The following is a 9653-nucleotide window of genomic DNA, read 5'->3' on the forward strand; positions in this document are numbered from 1 at the left end:
ATTGCAGGTACGTTCACATTTAGAAGTTGAAAAAACTTTGTGAAAGCCCATCAATTTTTCCTTAATTTTCAAATACTTTTTCCGAGTCTCACACTCATTTTACTTGTAGCTTATTTAAGTTCAAAACCTGGCAATTCCTGTACAAGATATCATAGTCTTCATACATTATCAACAGTCACTTCACAAACATTGAAGACTACAATGGCATCTGGGTGCCAGGGAGGGAAGACTTGTAAACATGGAGATACAGAAAGCTGAGTGAAATGGGAGGGAGAGACACACCAGGTGAGTACACAATGTGCACTGTTGTATTTTTTGAGTTCCAACTCCAGCACTGGGGGTGAAAAAAATCTTCTATTAAACATTTTTTCCTGCTGCAAGGGCAGCAGATGCCTGTCAGAGAGCAGGAACACTGGTGGGTTTGGCAGCCTCATGATGGCACCAGAAGAAACACTGAGACACTGGAGCTATGTCCCCTCTGCTAACTTGCAGGACAGATTCGTTGAATACATTTTACGTGGACAAACCAGAACTGTCTGCAGTCTGGGAGCAGTTCATGAGTGGCTGTGGTCCACTGACAGAACAACAACCGAAATATTGTTGAAACAGAAAACGTTGCATTTACCCCCTTTCCTGTTGAAGGCAGTCTCTGTGTTGGCTGCACAACGAGTTTGACTGAGCACTGAACATGTAGACCAAAACTAAATCATAACCAGAGTCTGTCTGAAATCTTGTCTGCCAGCAAGCACAACAGAAATGATGTCTGTCCAAGCACTGCTGCCTCTGGGTTAAGACGTATTGTAACCATGAGCTGCCTCACTAATTATAGCTGAATGCAGGAGTCTTGGCTGCCTGCTTGTGACTGTATGTAACCTTTTCGAAAGCACCCAAATATCTTAGGAGCCTGAATCTCATTGAAAGTCAGATACTTGAAGGGTGAGTAAATAAAAAACAGTCTAAATGCAGTGAGATTGCCTGGAATGGTCTCATAAATTTCAGAGCTCTCCTTCTACCCAAGTTTTGGCAGTTGTACTCTGTGGAAGTTACATAGTGGCTGGCTGAGCGTTAAACAGTGTTTAGTTGGCCAAATCTGGCTGATTTTTGGAAGAGTTAGTGGCTGCTAATTTTTTCAGCCTCTCATCACCCACGCCTGTTGATCTGCTGTGGGACTTTGTACTGGCCACGCGATACTGGTCTGTAGGTGTGTGGTGCTGCATACCTGTGCCACATGTTATCTGAGGTAGTGGTGAGCATGGAGTGCTCCCACAAAACGTGCAGCATGCCAGCTCTCTTTAGTTCAGTGAGGACTGGAGGATATTTTCCCTGTGGATCTTTTACATGCAAGTCAGGCTCCACATAGCCCACAGTCAAAAAAAAAGAAAAGAAAAAGAAAAACCTTCACTACAGAGACAAATAGCAACATGTGGCTGGAAGATAACAGAAATGTACATGCAAGTGCAAAAATTAAATATGGAAATATGAAAATGAGGTAGGGGGTTTTTTTTAAGCAAAAGAATTCTCATTGCTAGAAATTACATGGAGTTTTATTTCCTTAGCAGCCCATCTCAGAAAAACAAAATACGAAAAAAATGTCCATAGATAAGATGCACCACCACAGTACCCTCCCTTTTTAGTCGGCTTTGTTAGTGGGAGTCTTTTGCAAAACTTTGCAGCTGGATGGAGAAACAACCAAAAAAATTAAAGGCAAAAGAGCACATTAGAACGAAGTGTGTAGAATGCAGATGTGCAGCCTTTCTGCCTTCCCTTCTCTGCCTCCAGTATTGCTGCAGTGTCATACCTTTCCAAGGAACACTGGATTTGTTTTAAAAGACTGTTTCTTCATCTTTCACTGTTATATTCTGCAGCTCCTCCCTCCCTCCATGTCCCTTCTCCCTGTCCACAGCCCACATCTTTGCCAGATATTTAATGCAAAAATGATTACCTCAGCTTCTTGCAGGCTCTGCCCCTGCTCTGTGGTGGTTTAAACAATCTGCCTGGTTGTAGAAAAAAAGTCACAGTGCTCAGCAATGAGGCTGGTTGTCTCTGAGCCACATCATCCTGGAGGTGGCTGTTAAGAGCTGCCTCCAGGAGCAGCAGAGAGATAGAGACACAGACTTCAGTGTTAAAGATGCAGACTACTGGGATCACTCTGTTCCTTCTCCTGTTAATGACTGTCTGTATTTACAGAGGAATAAAGTAGGGAAAAAAAAATCCCTGGTCCTGTAATTTTCATTAGTCCCCGAGAAATCAAGTTATTGAAGTATTCTTTGGTAGGGAAGAAAATTAGTTATTTAGGCTTCCTCTTCCTATGCAAGGATTTTGTATGAATTTTGCCCATATTGCATTTTAAAGTGCGTAGTTCTGGGACTGTCCCTCACCAGGGGCCTTTGCTGTGTCAGGTACAATTAGAAACCAAGGCTAATTGGGGTCAATATTCCATTATATGAAGCACAGTGATAGGGAAAGGAGTTTTCATTTGAAGGTAACTGTTCCTGGCCTGTGTGTGGAGGCAGTCCTGACCGAAAAGAAATACAGGCCCATTTTGAACTTATAGACACCAAATTTTTGGGGTGCAAAAGTAAGCAGTGACTTATTGAGTTTTCCTACCAGAATACATCCCAAAAACTTCTAGTGCTCCAAGTCTGAGGTGCATTTTTTCCCTTTAAAATACTAGAAAACACTTTCTATTAAGAAAAAAATAAATCTATATAATGTGATAATTAATTAACTTCAACATTATCTAAAAAGACAGCTTTGACAGCTTTCCATTAAAAAAAAACCAAATAAATAAGCTAAAATTGGGGTGCTTTATCAGTCCCATACTATACAACATGAGCCTCATGACAGCCTACCCTTTATGGAGGGGAGCAGGGCTCTGCAGTTCACCAGGAAAGGCCATTAGAAATAATTAGGGAATCTGGTCCCATCTCTTCCCCATCTGACAAGTTGTGCTTCAGAGCATGCTGTTACAAAGATTGGAGAAGGCAGGACTGAAGTTAAGCCTATAGGTGTACATGCCAGCGATGCTCAGGCAGACAGGGAAAAGAGAGAGAAAAGAGTCTGGTCCTTTTTGTGTGCGTGCTGTAATACCCAGACTCCAAACAAGGCAGAATGTGAGAGCCTTAATGTCCTTGGTGAGCAAAGGGTCCTGGCTAGCACTCCCCTTGCTTGGCTATCATTACTGTTATTCTCCATGTTTCTTGTTTGGTGAAATCTGGAAGAGTCAGTCCCAGCTTGCAGATGGTGTGACTGCAGCTCGGGGCACCCAGAAGAGGTTTGTGCTCAGCAGGTCAGTGTCTGATGGGCTTCCATGGTGATGTATCCTGGTTAACGAGGTGCTCAGGACCCTGAGCAATGGGTATATGAACACAGAAGGGAGTAATCAGAGACAGAATTACACATTTTCTTATAATTCATATAAGTCTAAAGAAAATAGTTGTGCCTTTTTTTTGACAGAGTAATATCATTCTCCAAATGAGGTAGGCATCGTCTTATTGCCCTCCATTTGTTTTTCATTGTCACCCATGCAGCCTGCTCCCACAATTTGTGTTTTACTTTGCACAGATATGTATAATTCTCCAGTTGTTTCCACTACTTGAGAGCTTATTTTCTCTCTTCTCTCTTTTTATAGTTACTTTTTCCTTACAATGCTTCTCATTAAACTTTTTCTTCCACTTGACTAGTTCCTTTCCAAAAACTTTTACTCTTTAGAGAGCACCTATAATTTTTCTGGGCTATTAACAAACTTCTGATTGACCAGTCCTCAGCTTTGAAGAGTGTCTGTTACTATCTCAAATGTACAAATTTTGTAGTTTAACTTATCTTCATCTTCTTCCACTTTACATTACAGTGCCTCTAACCACTCCTCCTGGTTTCCCCAGGTCAACTGATCGTATTGAGAGAACCTGGAAGGGTAACCTGCTTTGAAGATTAATGTTACCTGCTCATTTCCTGATCAGGAAACTGTTGACTTTCATCTCCTCCCTACCACAGGTAACTCTGGGTATTCATTCAATACTCAGTATTGTATGAGTAATAAGGAGATTATGAGATAGATGGTTTCTTGCCTTTAAAGGGTGCACAAAATGGTAAACGCTGTTCATTTTGCCTACTCCTGATTGGCTCCAGAGAGGTGGAAAAGTGGAGATACAGACACCTACATACCTACTTGGAAGGTTTCAGAAATGAGAGGGGATTGGTCTGGTCCATCCTGCAACTCCACATTATGTTGTGAAGGCAGTGAACATCTTGAATTACTGTGAACACTGGAGTAGATTATCCTTCCCTAGCTTGCCAAGGGCTTGGTGGAGACCTAGTCAAAGTACTGTGCACGCTTTGAAACCAAAGGCAAATCAGATCCTTTCTTTAATACACTGAGCATTCATTACCAGATTTCAGACCACAAATTTATTGGAATGATGGCTTAAAGAAGACACAGATAAAAAATGAAGGAGACCATTTCAGGTATATAATGTATTCTTTGTATATGACTCCTCTTGAGAAATATGGGGAGGATGTAAAAAACTGCACAGAATTAACATGCAGTAAGTTAAGTATGCTCATACCTCATATTTTAAATAAATAGCTGCTCTGCTAGAGAAGTATATACACAGAGTATATGTTAATGTTCAAAAAATATACGGATAGGTGGTTGTTTCTTGTGCCTGTAAAGACATTGTTGTCAACAGACCCACAGAATATTATGTGTCATTCCAGAAACAAGATCAGGGATCAAAAATGTTTTCACAGTTGCAAAAGTAGTAAAGAAAAGCCTGCAATCTCTGCCTGATGGCAGCAGTAAATCCTGGTGCCCACTTTCCCTTTTAATAGGGAGATGGGTATTACTGGGTGGGTAGGAGCATATTTTTATCTCAATAATACAGTCTTTGATAACTTGTGGGAGTCTTCCATGGACACTATGACCAGAAGAACTTTACCAGTTTTTGTGAGAGCAAAATGGGCTAGATGATATTTACTCAGTTCTTTGCTCTATTTTGGAAAAAACTTGTAGTTATGCATCTTAAAAAAAAACCAAAAAAACCCCAAACAAACAAACAACAAACAACCAAAGGAAAAGGAAAAAAAAAACGAACACACTTTCTGCTCTCTTGTTCTTGTAGTTTCATTTAAAAAAAATAATCTAGGAGTACAACCCAATGATGACTAAAGGTGAAGGATATTATTAGCAATGCTACAAGGTGACAATTGCTATATTGTATCAGGGAAGAGTCTACATCTTGCTGCACCATGTCTCTGGCAGGAGCCAGGGTCTAAATATTCAGTTGAAGACACAGAATTTTGTGATAGCAAATGAGGACTATACTGCTTCAGACCCGTGTCTCTTGTTATTTCTCAGTAATTCAAATTGACTATTGTAATGCTGGAGATCCTTGTATCATACAAGCATCAGATTTCTGTTTATTCTGTTGTATTTAGCCTGACTTTGGTGAAATAATATGATATGGCATATTGACAGCCTAAATACCCGAAGTGAGGAAAAAAAGGGGTTCATTTTATTGGGTTTACATCTCTTTATTATCACTCTTTGTCCTTGTGTTTATAGAACAAAGAGAACAGAAGCACCAGGTCTATATTCTCTGAACCAGCCATGGTTTCACATACTTTTATTCACATTCTAGAGGATGCTGTGTCATTGTTTTATACAATCCCAGTAGTACCACAGTACTTCAAACAGGCATGTGAAATGCACTTCCTTCTCTCCCCACTATTGTCATTTCCTAGGATATTAGAAAATATCCTGATCCATCTCCTCCACATCTTCAACAGCTGAGGTCACTGGCTCCTGTCATTTGGTTTGCAGTTCTTCTTGCTCAGTCTGAGACAGGTTACAAATAGACTCCCCCAGACTAACAAGCAAGCAGGTCTAGAGGCAGCTGTTTCTGCTGTTGTGAGCTAATGAGTGAGCCCTAAAGAAGGTAATTTCTTTTCTCTTATCCATTATGCAGCATCAAAAACTGAATTCAAAACTTCCTTAAGTTTTAGGAGGTCTTCTGTTAGTTCTGGGGTGGTTTTTTTTTTTAATGAACTGTGCATCTGATACGACTCAGACCCTAATTACTATAAGTCAGGCACTTATTTCTTTCCAGGACAAACCCTTTTGTGTTATTAAAATACAAAAATGTCTAACTGACTGACTTCCACAGAAAGGGGGAGGGGAAGGAGCCACACATAACTTGAGTTACTCGAGCATAAGCTATTTTTATTCAATTGAGCCCTTTAGTTCAAATTAGGATCATAGCTTCCTTTGAATGTACAAGTTACTTTAAGTTCTTAGTTCAGTGTCGAAAAACTAACACTTCCAGACATCCCTGACAAGTTCAAATAAAATCCATTAGGTTCTTCTGAATATAAACCTCACTGAAAAGTTGAATTTACAAAAATGCCTGTCTACAGTGTATATAAATCTTTACAGGAAAACAGGAATACAAGTTAAGGCAACATGGGAAAGTCTTGTTTGTATTTTGCATCTTAACACCAGGAGAAGAAGAGTTGTATGTTTTAGCAACAAATTTCTAACGGATTCTAAGGAAACAGTGGAAAGTTTGTGATGATGAAGAGTGGTATGTGCATTTTCTCTTCTTATATCCCTGTGTAGTAAGAGGCAATGGCATCAGTGTCAAGTTCTCTTAGAAGACTATTGATTGGTTTATTTATTTGTCATATATAGCAAGGAAAATATAACATATTTCTTTATAGATTAATATTTGTATTATAATAATAATAATAAATGACACAGTTTTTATGCTTTTATTCCACTGTCTTTATAAAGAAAGCCACTGTTTTAACAGATGGGAAAGTCAGAACTGACCAGGAAGGAAAAAAAAAGGCAAAACCTCTTCTCTAAATCTAATACATCTGAAGATGGTTGTAATTATTTCCTTCTCTGTGACTTACAGCGATGTATTGAAAGTTAATAAAGATAAATGTAACATTTACTGAGTAATAAAAGATTGTGGAAGGAAATAAACAAACCTAGGATATAGTGCATCTAAGTAAACACAAAGGTTGTAAAACCTTCAAACTCAAATATCAAGAGCACTGCAAATTAATGCTGCACACAATAGACCCTTTGGAAGCTAACTTAATCCACCCCCATGTATCTACATGAGGGCCATGCATAACAATGCATGAGCTGGATTTCCATTAGAGTTTCCTCTGCAGGCTGTCAGTTGTTTGAAGAAATAACAATTTCCTAGGCATGAAAGCTTTTTCAGAATGTTCCCACTGATGTGTAATAAAAGTGACTTTACTTTTTTCCTTCCTCCCTCTGCTTCAGCCCCTCCCCCCGAGATGTGACTCTGGGGGGGAAAGAGGATGGACTTAGAACTTCAGCCCCCTACCAGTTTACCTTGCCTGGATTATCAGTGCAGGTGTTAAAATAATTGAAGGTGTGGTAGGAGATACAACCCCTAACAGCTTTTCCTATATGGAGATTACCTAGGTAGAGAATGCCAGAGTACCTGAAGAATAGGCAAGTGAGTACCTTATTAACATAGCACCATTCAGCGGCAGCTGCATATCTGGAAAAAAAAAACCTTTAAAGAGCCTATTCATCTATGTTAATGGGCCCATTGCACAGTACATTGTGTGGGAAATTAAGTCTCTGGCTGTGAACTTCCTGTGCTGTGCAAGCTGCCTTGACTCTTTTTTATTGCTTCAGTGTTATTATCTCCTCCTGGAAATAAAAACAATCATGTTCTCACATTTGAGAAGCCAAAACATTCCCAGATAACAAACTGGTTGAAAGTTTCTTTTGTTTCCCTTATTAAGTGAAAAAATATGTTTTGAAATTAAAGTAAACCCTAAATTAACATCAAAGCCCATCAAATTAGCTGAGCTGTCATACGCATGACAATGTTGGGTTTTCTTTTTTTTTCCCCTCCCCTGAAAAATACACAATTTAAATTGCTTTCCTATTTATTGTTCCTTCCTTGGAATTAATTTTTGCCACAAAATATGTTAATTTATTCAAATGAGACATGATTTTTGAATGTTTAACTGGCAAACGAACTGCTTTCCTGCTGAAAGACTGAGGTAGAAAATAACATTTTTTTGAAAACATTTCTCAAAAATATAGCTCCTTTCCATTTTAGCACAGAATGGACCAATTCTTTAGGAGTAGGTCTGGAAAAGTATATAAAAAAACCTGCTTATTCAACTTCTTTTCAAGCTTTGTCATGAATTTGAGAGTAATATCTCAGAGTTGTGAAGCCTATATCACCTTCAAGAAAGAATTATCATCAAATATTTAAACAATTTTCCATCCTCTTTTTATGTTCCAAGTGCTGCACATTGCATCATCGTCATCATTATCATCATTATCTTCATCATGCTCATAAAAGAAAGGACTAATGATCAATACTAACTGATTACAACTCAATTAAGGAGGATCTTTTCAGTGTAAATTTTTTTTAATCTTGCCTCTTCTAGTCCTTCTACATTTTCAAGGTAACTTAATATGTTCCACTATTTAACATGTTTAATGAGCATATTGGAATATAAGTAAAATTGTTATTTAATGTGCTGTATTTCTTCCACAGTACATACTCAACCTCCCTTGGGCAAAGCGAATATATAAAAAGCAGCCAAAAAAAACCCCAAATCTTGCAGTTAGGAAGTGGAAGTTCTTGATGTAAACTGCAATAGAATTTAGCTCTTCAGATAAGCAGCTATCTAGAAGCCCTGTAAAGATGGCAAGGAGAAGCTCCAAATCAGTTACCAGGCAGTAGAGAGAGGGTGTGAGGAAGCCAGCGTGGAGGCAGCCTCCTAATACAAATCATCATTTTCTCCAGTCTGTTTGCACAGATGTCCTTTGCAACCATCCTATTATTTTTCATCAAAATTTTATCTGTGAACTCTTTGGGGCAGGGGTAGTTTGATGCACATGGTACCTTGCTCTGTTTTCTATGCTTGATAGTGCTCGACAGTGTTATCATAATGCAAATTATTGTTGTTGCTGGTAGGGACTGCACTGAGTGCTCTTCGAGTATCTGCATGTCTGACAAGCTGTAATACAGTAACATCAGAGAGGAAATCAATATTTCATATTAGTTAATGATTTAATTATGGAAATTCTTCCCTTAATGCCATTTGTTAACTAAAGTCACCATAAATTGTATTCTGTTCAGCTCATCTTTCAGTGGCACTCTGAATGACACCTTCCTGACATTTAGATATTGGAATATTAAACAGATTTCTCTTTCCAGTCCAGTCCAACACTTTGTTCACAATGCAGGCCATCTGGGAATGTGTACCCATTAATGATCTGGGAGGCACTGTTAAGAGTTTGCATATTTTAAAAAGTCAGAGAAAATTAGAACTGCAGGAAGACCAATGTATTGCACTCTCATTACACCAATAGATTTGACATCCACATGATTACTTTTTTCCATTGGTATCTTGTAGGTTTTTCCCCTTTACTCATGTATTTATTTTTTAAAATAACTTGCAAGTTTTGGGTTTTTTTAAGGCTAGCATTTTGCCATTTTTATGGTGTGTTATTGAGACTTTAAAAATATGGAGTGAAGTTCCAGGCTAGCCATTCCCATGTAGTCACTTCTAAACAGCAATATTGTTATTATATAGCAAGTATGCTGTTGGCATTTCAAGAATCACAGGGGTGCCAGTAATTT

The 9653-nt window shown here is 38.7% G+C and overlaps 1 long non-coding RNA gene across 1 annotated transcript in view; it reads right to left on the reverse strand.

Annotated features, from left to right (window-relative positions):
* LOC113969078 overlaps window positions 1–2037 on the reverse strand; it is a 38617-nt gene extending 36580 nt beyond the window's left edge. Inside the window, exon 1 of the long non-coding RNA XR_003534738.1 lies at window positions 1943–2037. This is a non-coding gene — a long non-coding RNA (uncharacterized LOC113969078). The remainder of the gene's footprint in view (window positions 1–1942) is intronic.
* Between the last annotated feature and the right edge of the window lie 7616 nt (window positions 2038–9653).

Source organism: Neopelma chrysocephalum, unplaced genomic scaffold (assembly GCF_003984885.1).
Source record: "Neopelma chrysocephalum unplaced genomic scaffold, ASM398488v2 Primary Assembly neopelma1_70, whole genome shotgun sequence".
NCBI classification, from domain to species: Eukaryota; Metazoa; Chordata; class Aves; order Passeriformes; family Pipridae; genus Neopelma; species Neopelma chrysocephalum.